The sequence below is a fragment of the Bos grunniens genome, chromosome 25, assembly GCF_055505025.1.
Source record: "Bos grunniens cultivar Pamir isolate PY7600 chromosome 25, Bosgru_T2T1.0, whole genome shotgun sequence".
Taxonomy (NCBI): domain Eukaryota; kingdom Metazoa; phylum Chordata; class Mammalia; order Artiodactyla; family Bovidae; genus Bos; species Bos grunniens.
The window spans coordinates 20,422,411-20,439,862 of record NC_141189.1 but is presented as its reverse complement, the minus strand read 5'-3'; the positions used below and the strand labels follow the sequence as shown (position 1 = coordinate 20,439,862).

At 40.8% G+C, this 17,452-nt stretch overlaps 1 long non-coding RNA gene across 1 annotated transcript in view; it reads left to right on the top strand.

Annotated features, from left to right (window-relative positions):
• Window positions 1-15,911, top strand: part of LOC147345236 (uncharacterized) — a 111,352-nt gene extending 95,441 nt beyond the window's left edge. The window contains exon 3 of the long non-coding RNA XR_015154617.1: window positions 13,115-15,911. This is a non-coding gene — a long non-coding RNA (uncharacterized LOC147345236). The remainder of the gene's footprint in view (window positions 1-13,114) is intronic.
• The last annotated feature ends 1,541 nt before the right edge of the window (window positions 15,912-17,452 follow it).

Here is a 17,452-nt window from a genome sequence, read left to right as displayed (position 1 = left end):
TTCTTTGGCGCTCAGCTTTCTTCACAGTCCAACTCTCACATCCATACATGACCACTGGAAAAACCATAGCCTTGACCAGATGGACCTTTGTTGACAAAGTAATGTCTTTGCTTTTGAATATGTTATCAAGGTTGGTCATAACTTTCCTTCCAAGGAGTAAGCATCTTTTAATTTCATGGCTGCAGTCACCATCTGCAGTGATTTTTGAGCCCCCCAAAATAAAGTCTGACACTGTTTCCTCTGTTTCCCCATCTATTTCCCATGAAGTGATGGGACAAGATGCCATGATCTTCGTTTTCTGAATGTTGAGCTTTAAGCCAACTTTTTCCTCTCCTCTTTCACTTTCATCAAGAGGCTTTTGAGTTCCTCTTCACTTTGTGCGATAAAGGTGGTGTCATCTGCATATCTGAGGTTATTGGTATTTCTCCGGGCAATCTTGATTCCAGCTTGTGTTTCTTCCAGCCCAGCATTTCTCATGATGTACTCTGCATATAAGTTAAATAAGCAGGGTGACAATATACAGCCTTGACGTACTCCTTTCCCAATTTGGAACCAGTCTGTTGTTCCATGTCCAGTTCTAACTGTTGCTTCTTGACCTGCATACAGATTTCTCAGCAGGCTGGTCAGGTGGTCTGATATTCCCATCTCTTTCAGAATTTTCCACTGTTTATTGTGATCCACACAGTCACAGGCTTTGGCATAGTCAATAAAGCAGAAGTAGATGTTTTTCTGGAACTCCCTTGCTTTTTTGATGATCCAGCAGATGTTGGCAATCTGATCTCTGGTTCCTCTGCCTTTTCTAAAACCAGCTTGAACATCTGGAAGTTAACAGTTCACGTATTGTTGAAGCCTGGCTTGGAGAATTTTGAGCATTACTTTGCTAGCGTGTGAGATGAGTGCAATTGTGTGATAGTTTGAGCATTCTTTGGCATTGCCTTTCTTTGGGATTGGAATGAAAACTGACCTTTTCCAGTCCTGTGGCCACTGCTGAGTTTTCCAAATTTGCTGGCATATTGAGTGCAGCACTTTCACAGCATCATCTTTCAGGATTTGAAATAGCTCCACTGGAATTTCATCACCTCCATTAGCTTTGTTCATAGTGATGCTTCCTAAGGCCCATTTGACTTCACATTCCAGGATGTCTGGTTCTAGGTGAGTGATCACACCATCGTGATTATCTGGGTCATGAAGATCTTTTTTGTACAGTTCTTCTGTGTATTCTTGCCACCTCTTCTTAATATCTTCTGCTTCTGTTAGGTCCATACCATTTCTGTCCTTTATCGAGCCCATCTTTGCATGAAATATTCCCCTGGTATCTCTAATTTTCTTGAAGAGATCTCTAGTCTTTCCCATTCTGTTGTTTTCCTCTATTTCTTTGCATTGATCGCTGAGGAAGGCTTTCTTTTCTCTTCTTGCTATTCTTTGGAACTCTGCATTCAGATGCTTTTATCTTTCCTTTTCTCCTTTGTCTTTCACTTCTCTTCTTTTCAGAGCTGTTTGTAAGGCCTCCCCAGACAGCCATTTTGCCATTTTGCATTTCTTTTTCTTGGGGATGATCTTGATCACTGCCTCCTATACAATGTCACGGAGAAGGCAATGGCACCCCACTGCAGTACTCTTGCCTGGAAAATCCCATGGATGGAGGAGCCTGGTAGGCTGCAGTCCATGAGGTCGCTAAGAGTCGGACACAACTGAGCGACTTCACTTTCACTTTTCACTTTCATGCATTGGAGAAGGAAATGGCAACCCACTCCAGTGTTCTTGCCTGGAGAATCCCAGGGACGGGGGAGCCTGGTGGGCTGCCGTCTCTGGGGTCGCACAGAGTCGTACACGACTGAAGCGACTTAGCAGCAGCAGCAGCATACAATGTCACAAACCTCCGTCCATAGTTCTTCAGGCACTCTGTCTATCAGATCTAATCCCTTGAATCTGTTTGTCACTTCCACTGTGTAATCATAAGAGATTTGATTTAGGTCATACCTGAATGGTCTAGTAGTTTTCCCTACTTTCTTAAATTTAAGTCTGAATTTGGCAATAAGGAGTTCATGGTCTGAGCCACAGTCAGCTCCTGGTCTTGTTTTTGCTGACTGTATAGAGCTTCTCCATCTTTGGCTGCAAATAATATAATCAATCTGATTTTGGTGTTGACCATCTGGTGATGTCCATGTATAGAGTCTTCTCTTGTGTTGTTGGAAGAGGGTGTTTGCTATGACCAGTGCGTTCTCTTAGCAAAACTCTGTTAGCCTTTGCCCTGCTTCATTCTGTACTCCAAGGCCAAATTTGCCTGTTACTCCAGGTATTTCTTGACTTCCTACTTTTGCATTCCAGTCCCCTATAATGAAAAGGACATCTTTTTGGGGTGTTAGTTCTAGAAGGCCTTGTAGGTCTTCATAGAACCATTCAACTTCAGTTTCTTCGGCATTACTGGTCGGGGCATAGACTTGGATCTTGTGATATGGAATGGTTTGCCTTGGAAATGAACAGAGATCATTCTGTCATTTTTGAGATTGCACCCAGCTACTGCATTTTGGACTCTTGTTGACTATGATGGCTACTTCATTTCTTCTGAGGGTTTCTTGCCCACAGTAGTAGATATAATAGTCATCTGAGTTAAATTCACCCATTCCAGTCCATTTTAGTTCACTGATTCCTAGAATGTTGACATTCACTCTTGCCATCTCCTGTTTGACCACTTCCAATTTGCCTTGATTCATGGACCTAACATTCCAGATTCCTATGCAACATTGCTCTTTACAGTATCGGACTTTACATCATCAGTCACATCCACAACGGGTGTTGTTTTTGCTTTGGCTCCATCTCTTCATTCTTTCTGCAATTGGTTCTCCACTGATCTCCAGTAGCATATTGGGCACATACCAACCTGAGGAGTTCATCTTTCAGTGTTCTGTCTTCTTGCCTTTTCATACTGTTCATGGGGTTCTCAAGGCAAGAATACAGAAGTGGTTTGCCATTTCCTTCTCCAGTGGACCACATTCTGTCGGATCTCTCCACCATGACCCGCCCGTCTTAGGTGGCCCTACACGGCATGGCTTATAGTTTTATTGAGTTAGACAAGGCTGTGGTCCATGTGATCAGATTAGTTAGTTTTCTGTGATTGTGGATTTCAGTCTGTCTGCCCTCTAATGGAGGCTTATGGAGGCTTCCTGATTGGAGAGACTGACTGAAGGGGAAACTGGGTATTCTGGTGGGTGGGGCTGTGCTCAATAAATCTTTAATTCAATTTTCTGTTGAAGAGCAGGACTGTGTTCCCTCCCTGTTATTTGACCTGAGGCCAAACTATGGTGGAGATATTGCAGATAATGGCGACCTCCTTCAAAAGGTCCCATGCACGCACTGCTACACTCTGTGCCCCCAACCCTGCAGCAGGCCACCACCGACCCATGCCTCCACCAGAGGAGGGAGAGACTATTTTACTGATCCCATAATTTTCTGAGTGAAAAGAAGTGTGTACATGAATCTGGGCATATGCACAAACTGGCTGATATTGCCAGTTGCTTATCCCTTTTCCATTCCTCTCTTTCTTTTCCATTTTGTTTTGGGCAGTTCAGTTCAGTTCAGTTGCTCAGTTGTGTCTGACTCTTTGCCACCCCATGGAGTGCTTCATGCCAGGCCTCTCCGCCATAACCAGCTCTCAGAGCCTGCTCAAACTCATGTCCATCGAGTCGGTGATCCCATCCAACCATCTCATCCTCTGTTGTCCCCTTCTCCTCCTGCCCCCAATCCCTCCCGCATCAGGGTCTTTTCCAATGAGTCTGGTGTTCACATCAGTGGACAGAGTATTGGAGCTTCAGCTTCAGCATCAGTCCTTCCAATGAATATTCAGGACTGATTTCCTTTAGGATTGACTGGTTTGATTTCCTTGCAGTCCAAGGGACTCTCAAGAGTCTTCTCCAACAGCACAGTTCAAAAGCATCAATTCTTCAGTGCTCAGCCTTCTTTATGGTCCAACTCTCACATCCATACATGACTACTGGAAAAACCATAGCTTTGACTAGACAGACCTTTGTTGGCAGAGGAATCTCTCTGCTTTTTAATGTGCTGTCTAGGTTGGTCATAGCTTTTCTTCCAAGGAGTAAGTGTCTTTTAATTTCATGGCTGCAGTCACTGTCTACAGTGATTTTGGAGCCCAAGAAAATGAAGTCATTTGGGGGCAGGACTGTGCTCAAACACCTTCCCAGGCTTCCTTGAAGCTAGCGGTGGCCATGTGAAAGCACTCTTGCCGATGAGAGGTAAGCAGAGTTCTGTCAGAGCTTTGTGGGGTAGTTTTTGCTTTTGTGTTAAAGAGGTAGGCTCAGAACTGGCCCTCTGAGACTTCCCTGGTGGTCTAGTGGTTAAGATTCTGAGCTTCCAGTGCAGGGGATCTGGATTCAATTCTTGGTCAGGGAATTAGATCCCACACGCTGCCAAAAGGAACAGTGCAGCCAAAAAAATAAAATAAAAATCTGGTCCTCCTCTCGACCCACTCTGTCTTCTTTCTGCCTGGGTCTTGGACTTGATGGCTAGAGCCAAAGCAACCATTTTGTGGCCAAGAGAATGACAGACACTGACAACATTAAAATGCAGAAACAACGGGAGAAACTACCTAGGTTTGTGTGTCTTTTGATTTCTTTCATTCTAATCTTCTTTCTCACTTCCGTTTATATGCTAGTCTTTCACTTACCTGTGAGAAAAAGGAATCCTAGTGTTCAATGTGGTCCGTGGACTTACAACATAGGCATCACCTGAGAGCTTGTTAGAAATGGAGCATTTCGGGCCTGCCCCAGCTTCCAAATCAGAATTCATAAGATCCTCAGTTGATTGAGAGACACATTAAAGAGTGAGAAGCTGTGGTTTCAGTAATCACACGAGTGTGGCTGATTTCGATCTAACTGAGATGGAGGTTGCCTAGACTCCACAGCACACGATTAGGTGCTGTTCTGTTATCAACAAGAATGGGAGATCATCACAGGCAGCTGGCGTAAGAGAGAAGGAGCATGGCAGGACAGCCAGGAGTACTGGTGTGGGGCATTTTCTGGATGTTTATTAAATATTTTACGGTATTTACTCCATTCCCGGTGTTGTTACAAGCATTATGGCAAGAATGGCTTATTTAATCTCTGTGACAACCTATGACTCATTTCACAGATGAGTAAACTGAGGTACAGATAGGGTAAGTCATATAGCTGGTGAGTGACAGAGGCAGGAGAGGAACTCACGCATTCTATTTCCAGAGGTTGTGCTCTCTTCCCTGGATTCTCCCCATAGGCTTTGGGAGAATTTTTAAAATTAATGAATTAACTTAGTTGTGGCATGTAGGATCTTTAGTTTTGGCATGTTAAACTCTTAGTTGTAACATGTGGGATCTAGTTCCCTGACCAGGGAATGAACCTGGGCCTCCTGCATTGGGAATGTGGAGTCTTAATGGCAACCCACTCCAGTGTTCTTGCCTGGAGAATCCCAGGGGTGGGAGAGCCTGGTGGGCTGCCGTCTATGGGGTTGCACAGAGTCGGACACGACTGAAGCAACTTAGCAGCAGCAGCAGCTTCTGGACCATAGGAAGCCCTTGGGGAGAATTTTAAGGAAGCCAAAGCACCTGTAGGGAGATTAGAAAGTGGATAAATATTCCTTTTGTCTTCCTAGTGAATTTTGGGAGGTATGGGCTAAACATGCATTATTCTCATTTCATCTTCGAAACTTCATCTCTTCAACGCTTATCTGCTGAGTGCCTGGTATGTGCCTTGAACTGGGGGTATGTTGGTGGCGAGATCCTGTTCCTGCCCCCACAGACCTGGGAAGAGACAGGTAATGAGTTCTGATGTGGAGCAGTCAGTCCTGGGAAGGGAGGAGCAAAGCAAGCAAGGAGAAGGACATCTAATCCAAGAGGGTTTACAGGAGACAGAAAAGAGCCAGATGAGGCATGAAGGATGACCAGGAACTATTCAGGCAAATCTGGGCTGTGTAAAATGTACTTCTGAGGGAATTGCCAAAATAAAGACCTAGAAATGAACAAGAGAGTGGCACTGAATGGCCACTGGTACCATTTCCTCAACCACCAGCCCTGAAGGTAGATGCGATTAATTTCCATTCTACAGATGTGGAAACTGAAGCTCTGAGTGGCTAAGCAGCATGCCAAATTCTAGAGTTACAAGGCAGATAAGTAGCAGAGATGGGCTTGAAATCTGCTTGTAGTTCAGTCACTAAGTCATGTCTGACTCTTTGCCACCCCCATGGACTGCAGCACACCAGGCTTCCCTGTCCTTCACTGTCTCCCAGAGTTTGCTCAAACTCATGTCCGTTGAGTCGGTGATGTCATCCAACTGTCTTATCCTCTGTCGTCCCCCTCTCCTCCTGCCTTCAATCTTTCCCAGCATCAGGGTCTTATCTGACACCAAAGGCAGTGTTCCTTCTACCATGTTTATCCTACCCCTTCTAGAATCAGGGACTGTATGCCTTCTGGTACTTAGAGACTTAGACCAGCAGTAACACCTGTGTAACTGCAGCAGCTGAGATCGAAAGATATTTCCTAGGGTTCCCTTGCACCTTCCCCTTTATCTTGTGACACTCCTGAACCCCAATGGGCTGTGGATCTCCAGGGTAATGTGCTTGACGGGCTGTGTTCAGTAACTAGGTTCAAGGTGACGGGTGACGTGCCAGTCTGGCTGGCCTTACACACCCTGGGGGAATGGCCCACATATGTGTTTTCACCCTGATCCCTGATCCTACACCTTTAGACGTTCACCACTCACCTTGTTAAACATCTTTCTAACTTCTTTGACAAACTGCTGGTCTCCACCCGCGCCACTTTCTCCCCTGCCTAATAAGGCGGGAGGCTGATATATTATCAGGTAGCTTTCTGTCTGCTCCTTGTATTTATTTGGCACTGACCCAATGCCATGAGGCTGCCAAGTGGAATCTGGTCATCTTAGGTTGAATTAATGAAAGCATAGGGCTCAGAATCAGGGAGGTGGACTTGGATCAGTGCTCACCAACAAAGAACATTCTGTTCTGGGAGAAAGGTTGCCAAAGGCAGCCAGTTCAGAGGAGGCTGTCCAGAGAGTAAGAGGCTCAAAGCCAAAATGTATGAGTAATATTGAAAGAATTGGGGTTGTCTGGCCTGAAGCAGGAATGACTCAGGAGGTGATGGCTCCCAAACGAATGAGACTCCAAGGATCTGCAGGGGTCATGTCTCAGCATCACTTCAGAGTCCATTCCTCTGCTGGCAGCCGGATCTTCAAGCCCTCAAGCCCTCCCAAGCCCCTGTGTTTCCTCATTCATTCCCCTTACCAAGCCCTGACATTTCCCTCTCTTCAAACCCACGACCTTGCTCTCTCTTCTTTTATTTTTACAAACGATTTTGCCTTCTTTCCAGAAAAAATTGAGGCCAGTAAGAAGAAAATAAAATTCCCTGCACCATCAACTAATTAGTATCTGAATTCATCCTCTCCCTCTTCCTTCCTGTCTTACGGGAGAGAGGCTGGACTCCTTCCCAGGTGATTGCTTCCGCCATGACTCTGGAGGTCATCCGTCAACCTTGTTCCTGCTTCTTCAACATCTTCCACTCCGCTGCTTCTTTCTCCTCTTCCTATGCAGGAAGTCTAAGTCCTCTCCCCAAAAAGCAAACCAGCCGCCTGCTGCTCCCACTGGTTGTCTCCTTTTCTACCTTCTCATGCAGGTAATCTTATACTCCCTCTTCTCTTCCTATATTCAGTTCTTCAAGCCATACCATATAAGCTGATGCTATTTAAGATATTGGGGGACATCCCTGGTGGTCCGGTGGCTAAGACTCTGTGCTCCCACTGCAGGGGGCCTGGGTTCGATGCCTGGTCAGGGCACTAGATCCCACATGCCGCAACTAAGAGTTCTTATGCCACAACTAAAGAACCTGCACACAGCAAGGAAGGTCCCATGTGCCACATCTAAGACCTGATGCAGATGAATAAATAAATATTTTTCAAAGAAACTTTGTAAAAAAGACATTGGACAATATTGGGTTGAACCATATGAAATGACATGTTTCTGGTAAGAGCTTTCTTGTGATATAATTCACATACCCTACAATTCATACATTCAGTGTATACAATACAATAGTTTTTAGTATATTCACAGACTTATGCAACCATTCAGTTCAGTTCAGTCAACCATTACCATAATCAATTTTAGAACATTTTCACTACCCCACGAAGAAACCCCAATATCCATCATCCCCCAGTTCACCATCTTTCTGCATCCCAACCCTTAGCAACTGCTAATCTACTTTGTGACTCTATGGATTTGCCTATTCTGGACATTTCCTATAAATGGAATAATATATTAATAATATGGAGTCTTTCTCATATGACATCTTTCAATTATGGTAATGTGTTCAAGACTTGTTCATGTCATGGGTGGTATCAGTAATTCGTTCCTTTTTATAGCCAGATCATCTTCCATTGAATGGATCTACCACATTTCTTTGCACATTGATCAGTCAATACATATTTGAGTTATTTCTACATTTTGACTATTATAAATAGAACTGTTAAAAACATTTGTGTACAAATTTTCATGTGGACATATGTTTTTACTTCTCTTGGGTGTCTACTTAGAAGTGAAGTTCATGGGTCACGTGGTAACTCTATGTTAAATGTTATGAGGAACTGCTAGACTGTTTTCAAAGTGGCTGTATTCTTTTATATTCTCACCAGCAGGGTATGAGGGTGTCAGTTTTTCCACATTTTTGTCAGCACTCGTAATTATCCTTCTTTTTTTGTTACAGCAGTTCTAGTACATGTAAAGTGATATCTCATTGATTTGTTTTCATTTCCCTCATGACTAATGATGTTGAGCATGTTTTCCCGTGTTTATTGGCCATTTGTCCTGAAGAAATGTCTTACAGATCCTTTTCGCATTTCTTCTTAGAGTTATGTTTCTCTTTTAATTTCAAGTATAATCCATTTACAAAGTTGTATCAGTTTCAGGTGTACAGCAAAGTGATTCAGTTATACATAAATATATATATTCTTTTTCAGATTCGTTTCCATTACAGGTTATTACAAGATATTGAATATAGTTCTCTGTGCCATACAGTAAGGCTTTGTTCTTTATCCATTTTAAAATATAGTAGTTTGTATCTGTTAATCCCAAACTTCTAATTTATCCCTCTCCTCCTTCCCCTTTATTAACCATAGTTTGTTTTCTATGTCTTTGAGTCTATTTCTGTTTTGTAAATAAGTTCATTTGTATTATCTTTTAGATTCCACAAATAAATGACATAATGATATTTTTCTTTGTCTACTTAGTGTAATAATCTCTAAGTTCATTCATGTTGCTGCAAATTGCATTATCTCATTCTTTCATTCTTTTTAGGGCTGAGTAATATTCCAGTATATGTGTGTGTGTGTGTGTATATATATATTTACATCTTCTTTATCCATTCATCTGTCAGTGGACACTTAGGTTGCTTCCATGTCTTGGCTATTGTAAATAGTGCCACTATGAACATTAGGGTGCATGTATCTTTTCAAATTAGAGGGTTTCTTTTTCTGCATATGTGGCCAAGATTAGGATTGCTAGTTGTTCAGTCACTCAGTGGTGTCCGACTCTTTGCGACCCCATGGACTGCAGCACACCAGGCTTCCCTGTCCTCTACCACCTCCTGGAGCTTGCTGAAACTCATGTCCATTGAGTTGGTGATGCCATCCAACCATCTTGTCCTCTGTCGTCTGCTTATCCTCCTGCCCTCAATCTTTCCCAGCATCAGGATCTTTTCCAATGAGTCAGTTCTTCGCATCAGGTGGCCGAAGTGTAGGAGCTTCAGCTTCAGCATCAGTCCCTTCCGATGAATATTCGGGATTGATTTCCTTTAGAGTTGACTGATTTGATCTCCTTGCAGTCCAAGGGACTCTCAAGAGTCTTCTCCAACACCACAGTTCAAAAGAATCAATTCTTCAGTGCTCAGCCTTCTTTATGGTCCAACTCTCTCTTTAATGAACCATCTTTATGGTCCAATAGATGGGGAAACAATGGAAACAGTGACAGACTTTATTTTCTTGGGCTTCAAAAATCACTGCAGATGGTGACTACAGCCATGAAGTTAAAATACACTTGCATCTTGGAAGAAAAGCTATGACCAACCTAGACAACATGTTAAAAAGCAGAGACATTAATTTGCCAACAAAGGCCTGTATAGTCAAAGCTATGGTTTTTCCAGTAATCACATATGGATGTGAGAATTGGGATTGCTAGATCATATGGTAATTCTGAGTTTTTCATTGATACTCCATGCTATTCTCCATAGCAGCTGCACCAATGTACATTCTCACCAACAGTGTAGGAAGGCTCCCATTTCTCCACACCTCGCCCAGCATTTATTATCTGTACACTTTCTGAGGGTGGCCATTCTGACCAGGGTGAGGTAATGACCTCATTGTAGTTTAGATTTGTATTTCTCTAGTAATTAGAGCAGAGAAGACAATGGTACCCCACTCCAGTACTCTTGCCTGGAAAATCCCATGGACGGAGGAGCCTGGTGGGCTGCGGTCCATGGGGTCGCTAAGAGTCGGACACGACTGAGCGTCTTGACTTTCACTTTTCACTTCCATGCACTGGAGAAGGAAATGGCAACCCACTCCAGTGTTCTTGCCTGGAGAATCCCAGGGGCGGGGGAGCCTGGTGGGCTGATGTCTATGGGGTCGCACAGAGTTGGACACGACTGAAGTGACTTAGCAGCAGCAGCAGCAGTAATTAGCGATGTTGAGTATACTTTCATGTGCTTGTTGGCCATCTGTATGTCTTCTTTGGAGAGATATATATCTAGGTCTTCTGCCAATTTTTTTTTCATTTGATTGGGTTTTTTGATTTCTTAATATTGAGTTGTGTGACTTGTTTGTATATTTTGGTAATGAAGCCCTTGTCAGTCGCATTGTTTGCAAATATTTCCTTCCATTCCATAGGTTGTCTTTTTGTTTTGTTTATGGTTTCCTTTTTCTGTGCACGGTTATGTATCTTTTTATTATTGAGTTTTAAGAGTTCCTTACATTCATTTTCTAGATATAAGTCCTTCATCAAATACATGATTTGAAAATATTTTTCCATTAAATTGGTTTTCTTTTCCACTTTCTTGGTAATGTCCTTTGATTCGCCAAACTTTCTAATTTTCATAAAGTCCACTTTACTGAATGTATCTATTTTGTTGTTTTGTTTGTGCTTGTAGTTTCATGTCTAAGAAACCATTGCCAGATCCGAGACCATAAAGATTTACTCTTATGCTTTCTTCTAAGCGTGTTACAGGTTTAGTTCTTACATTTAGGTCTTTGATTCATCTTGAGTTAATGTTTGTATTTGTGAAAGTTAGGAGTCAAGCTTCATTTTTTTGCATTTGACCATCCTGTTTTCCCAGCACCGTTCATTGAAAAGACCACTCTTTCACTCACTTAATTGTTTTAATATCCTTGTTGAAAAATCAAGTGGTTGTAAATATGAGTGCTTATTTCCCAATTCTCAATTCTTTTCCATTGATCTTTATGTCGATATCTATGTCTATCAAAGTGTTAATTACTGTTTTGCAGTAACTTTTGAAATCAAGAAATATGAGCCATCCAAATTTGTTCTTTTTCTAGGTGGCTTGGGTTATTCTGGTGGCTCAGATGGTAATGCGTCTCCCTGCAATGCGGGAGACCCGGGTTCAATCCCTGGGTCGGGAAGATCCCCTGGAGAAGGAAATGGCACCCCACTCCAGTACTCTTGCCTGGAAAATTCCATGGACTGAGGAGCCTGGTAGGCTACAGTCCATGGGGTCACAAAGAGTCGGACATGACTGAGCGACTTCACTTTCACTTTGGCTATTCTATGTCCCTTTTATTTCCACATAAATTTTAGGATCAGCTTGTCAATTTCTATAAACAGTCCAGCTGGTATTCCAATACAGTTGTGTTAAATCTCTCAACCAACTTGAGGAGTGTTGCCGTCTTAACAACATTAGGTATTCTGAATGTCCTTCCATCTATTTAAATTTTTTCAATGCTGTTTCTGTCTTTGAAGTTCCAAAACGGTTGAATATTGGCAATTTAGTTATTTCAAACCTAATCCACAGAGAAAAGAAAGTCAGATTTTCCCACAAAGCCAGTGTAATCTTCACACACAAACCAGAATCCAGTAGCATCTTAAAACCATAATGCACACACCCTGTTCGCAACAGGGCAGTGGTTTCCTGTGGGGAGGGGTGTAAGAATGGAAACTGGGAGGGGGGTGTGTGGAGCTGCACGTGTGTGTTCACTTTGTCATTCGCTCAGCTTTTTTTCCTTTATTGACATTTCTATTTTATCAATTATAAAGACACCTCGATAAATTTTTAAAAAATTTATTGGCATATAGTTGATTTACAAAGTTGTGCCAGTTTCAGGTGTGAAGTGAATCAGTTGTACATGTACGTCTATCCACTCTTTTTTATTTATCTATTTTGGCTATGCTGAGTCTTCACTGCTGTGTGTGGGCCACTCTCTAGTCGTGGTATCCACTCTCTTAGACTCTTCTCCCCTATAGGTCATTACAGAGTATTGGGTATCATTCCGTATTTTTGCTTTTAAAGATTGATTGATTGATATGTGGCTGTGCTGTGCGTGGGATTTCTCCAGTTGTGGTGAGTAGGGACTACTCATCGCAGTGCTCGGGCTTCTCATTGCGGGAGCTTCTCTTGTTGCAGAGCACGGATCCTAGGGTGCACGGTCTTCAGCAGTTGTGGCTCCTGGGCTCTAGAGCACAGGCTCAATAGTTGTGGCACACGGGCTTAATTGCTCCCTGGCATGTGGAATCATCCCAGACCAAGGATGGAACCCATGTCCCCTGCACTGGCAGGTGGATTCTTAGCCACTAGACCACCAGGGAAGCCCTTACCTTTTTTAACAGTTATTTTTAAACATTGTTCTAGATAAACCCAAGATTAAAAAATAAGTTTAAACATTCCAACGTGAAGACAATATGATGATATTCACAGGTAATATAATTACATATCTAGACAACCCAACAGTACTATTGGAAAAACTCTTTCAAAAAAATCTCTAAAACAGACTGAATTAAGCCAGGAAGGTGGTTGGTTGCAAGAGAAATATTGAAAATCAACAGCATTTTTATGTTTCAGAAAAAGAAAGCTAGAAAAAAAGGAAGAAAAATACTGTACTCAAAAGAGCACCAATACTCACTTTTATAATGTCAGCATCAACAAAGATGAAAGAAAATGGAAGAAGAAGCAAATGAAAATACATACCATGTTCATCAATAAGAAGATTTAATGGTGTGAAAATACGTATTCTCCCTAAATTAACCTTTATTTTTAACTTTATGTCAATAAAAATACATTATGAGGGTTTTTGTGAAAGTAGACAGAGTCTAAAGTTCAAATGGAAAAATAAACAAGTGAGGCTAGCCAGGAAAATTCTGAAGAAGAAAAGTAATAAAGAAGGATTAACCCTAGTATGCTGGTGGTTTAGTCACTAAGTTGTGCCCGACTCTTCGTGACCCTAGTATGCACTGAAGCATATTATAAAGCTGCATTTATGAAAAGTGTTTGCTACTGGTACATGAAAAGAAAGACAGATTAATGAAACAGGTTAGAATTCAGAAACAGATTAAGTACATTTGAGAAGCTAGTGTATGGTAAAGCTGTATTTCAAATCAGGGAGGAAAGAAATAAAATCATACAATATAGTCATTGATTCTCAGGTAATTGCCCAGCCATTTAAGAAAACATAAAGCTGGGTGCTTATCTGATTCCTTACACCAGATAAATTCCAGACAAATAAACATTTAAATGTAAATAAGTGAAACAAAGAATAAGAAAACATGGGCATGTATACACACACACATATAATTTTGAATCAAAGAAAATCTTTCTAAGCAAGCCACAAAACTCAGAAGCTGAATAGGAAAAAAAATGGCTACATAAAAATTAAAATAGCTGCGTAGTATAAAAACAGCATAGACTAAGTTAAAAGATAGATAACGCACTAGAAAAAAGTGAAAAAAATTCAGACTACAAAAAAAACCCCACTTTCTTTAATATCAAAGAGTTCATAAATAAAAGGGAAAATATGAACAGCTTGAAACTGGACTTTTTTGTGAACATGAAGTTCACAAAAAAGAAATCCAAATTGCTTATAAATACATAAAAAGTCTCTCAACCTCACTAGTGACTAAAGAAATATAAATTAAAATGAGATAACACATTTGTAAAGATCAAAAGTGTTGATATGGGTAATTCATGTTGATGTATGACAGAAATCAAACCAACATTGTAAAACAATCATCAATCAATTAAAAATAAATATTTTTAAAAGTGTTGATACCTTTACACCAGTGGCATGGCTAAAAAGTGCTTCAGTTCCGTTCAGTTCAGTCGCTCAGTCGTGTCCGACTCTTTGTGACCCCATGAATCGCAGCACGCCAGGCCTCCCTGTCCATCACCAACTCCTGGAGTTCACTCAAACTCATATCCATCGAGTCAGTGATGCCATCCAGCCATCTCATCCTCTGTCGTCCCCTTCTCCTCCTGCCCCCAATCCCTCCCAGCATCAGGGTGTTTTCCAATGAGTCAACTCTTCGCATCAGGTGGCCCAAGTACTGGAGTTTCACCTTTAGCATCATTCTTTCCAAAGAACACCCAGGACTGATCTCCTTTAGAATGGGCTGGTTGGTTCTCCTTGCAGTCCAAGGGACTCTCAAGAGTCTTCTCCAACACCACAGTTCAAAAGCATCAATTCTTTGGCGCTCAGCCTTCTTCACAGTCCAACTCTCACATCCATACATGACCACAGGAAAAACCAAAAGTGCTTAATAGTGCCCAAAAGGAATAAGAGGAAATAGATGCTTTCATAAATTGTTGGCCAGGGCATAAATTGGCAGTCTCTTTGAAAGGTAATCTGGTGATACTTATCACCATGGACAGAGGAGGTTGGTGGGCTATATATAGTCCATGGGGTTGCAAAGAGTCAGACATGACTAAGCAACTAAGCACAACATCACATTTAAGGATGTTCAAATCCTTTGACCCACCTAGTTCACTTCTGTGAATCTACTCCACTGATAGCTCAAATACATTAAGAAAGGAATAAGTAGAACTTTTTTTTTTTTAAAGCAATCACAAACTAACAGAAAAGTTGGAAATACAGAAAAAGAACTCCCACCCCTGCACCGAACCATTTGAGAGTAAATTGCTAACACAACCTGAAAATAGAACCAAATCCATGCCACATCACCCTACAGTAAATGAGAGTTTATTTCCCATTAGCTCAGAAACTCTCATGTATAACCTAATACAATGATTGAAATCAGAAATTAACATTATCATCTAATCCTCGAACTCTTCAGGTCCATAATTATCTGAATGATGTCTTTGTAGGGAAAGGATCCAGTTCAGAATCAAGCATTGTTTTTGGTGGCTGTATCTTTTTAGTCTCCTTCCATCAGTCTTTCCTTGATTTTTATAACCTTGACACATAAAAAAAATTACAAGCCAGTTCTTTTGAAGAATGCCCCACAATTTAGTTGATCTCAGGTTTCCTCATGATCAGGTTCAAGTTATTTTGAACGTCTTTGACAGGAACCCCACAAAATGATGCCGTGTTCTTATTGCATCTTACCAAGTGGTGCTAGATTCAGATACTACAATCTCTGGATGATGTTCACTTTGATCACTAACAGGGTGTCTCTCAGGTTTCTCCAATGTAAAGTTACTCATTTTCCTTTTACATTTTGAAGCATTTTGTGGGAGGTGTTTTTGAAATTATGTAAATATCCTGTTCTTTGCCAAACCTTAAAAAAAAAAGAGCTTAATTGACTCACATATTTAAAGTGTCTAATTTGAGAAGTTTTGACATATGTATACAGCTGTGAAACCATCACCACAATCAAAATAATAAAAATATCCATCATCCCCAAAAGTTTTCTCTTGTCTTTTTGTAATCTTGCCCTCTCGTATTTCCCTGAATCTTTCCTATTCCTTGGCAAGCACTGTTCTATTCTATTCTATTACTATAAAATAAGTTGCATTTTCTAGAATTTTATATAAATTGAATCATACAATTTATACTATTTTGGATCTGAGTTCATCCACATTGTGCATATCAGTAGTTCATTCCTTGTAAGTGCTGAAGAATATTTTACTATATATATATTGATCAGTCTGTTTATGCATTCTTCTGTTGATGGACAGTTGGTTGTTTCTAGTTTCAAAGTGTTACAAAGGAAATGTCTCTGAACATTCATGTACAAGTCTTTGTGTGAACAAATGCATTTATATCTTTTGGGTAAGTACCTATTAAAAAACTATCAAAATGGTTTTTCAAAATAATTGAATAATTTATGTTCCCACCAGCAGTGTGTATAAGAGCTACAGTTGCTTCACTTCCTTACCGACAATAGTATTATGAGCCTTGTTTTTGGATGTTTTTAATAGGTGTGTAGTGGTATCCTATGGTGGTTTTAATGTTCATTTCTCTAAGTACTAAATCTTTTGAGCATGTGTGTATCTTATTTACTGAAGGTCTGTTCACATTTTTGGCCTATTTTAAAAAATGGGTTATTTTCTCTGTATTGAATTTTGTGACTCCTTTATGTATTCTGGACTTAAATTCTTTATGTGGTTTGCAAATATTTTCTCCCTGTCTGTGGCTTTTCATTCTCTCTCTGAACAGCATCTTTTAAAGAGCTGATATGTTTTAATTTTGATGTCTTATGAATTATGTTTTTGGTGACTGCCTAACCCAAGGTCACAAAGATTTCTCTTATGTTTACTCCCAAAGTTCTATAGTTTTAATTTTCATATTTAGGTATATGATCCATTTTGAGTTAATTTGTATGTATGATATAAGGAATGGGTTGAAGTACTATATTTTTTGCAAATTTATTGAAAAAATTATCTTTGCACCCTTTGCTGAAAATAGATTGATCAGATGGGTATAGATTTGTTTTGGGATTTTCTGTTCTGGTACATTTATCTATTTATCTATTTTGGTGTCAATGCCACACTGTTACTGTTGCTTTCTAATAAGTCTTTGAAGTTGGGTTGCTTGGTCTTTCTCAAGGTTATTTTCGTTATTATATGTCCTCTATAGTTCTAGATGAGATTTTTTTTTTCCTAGATGAGATTTAGAATCAACTCGCCAATTTTTACCAAGCCCCCGGCCTCCAAAAAAAAAATCTTGCTGGGATTTTGATTATCATTCCAGTAAATACATACATCAAATTAGAAATCCTTGGTGGCTCATCAGTAAAGAATCTGCCTATATGGCAGGAGAACACTTACCAATGCAGGAGACCTGGGTTTGCTCCCTGGGTCAGGAAAATCCCCTGGATATGGAAATGGTAGCCCACTCCAGTATTCTTGCCTGAGAAATCCCATGGACAGAGGAGCCTGGTGGGCTACAGTCCATGGGGTCACAAGAATAGGACATGACTTAGCAACTAAACCACTAGCATACAT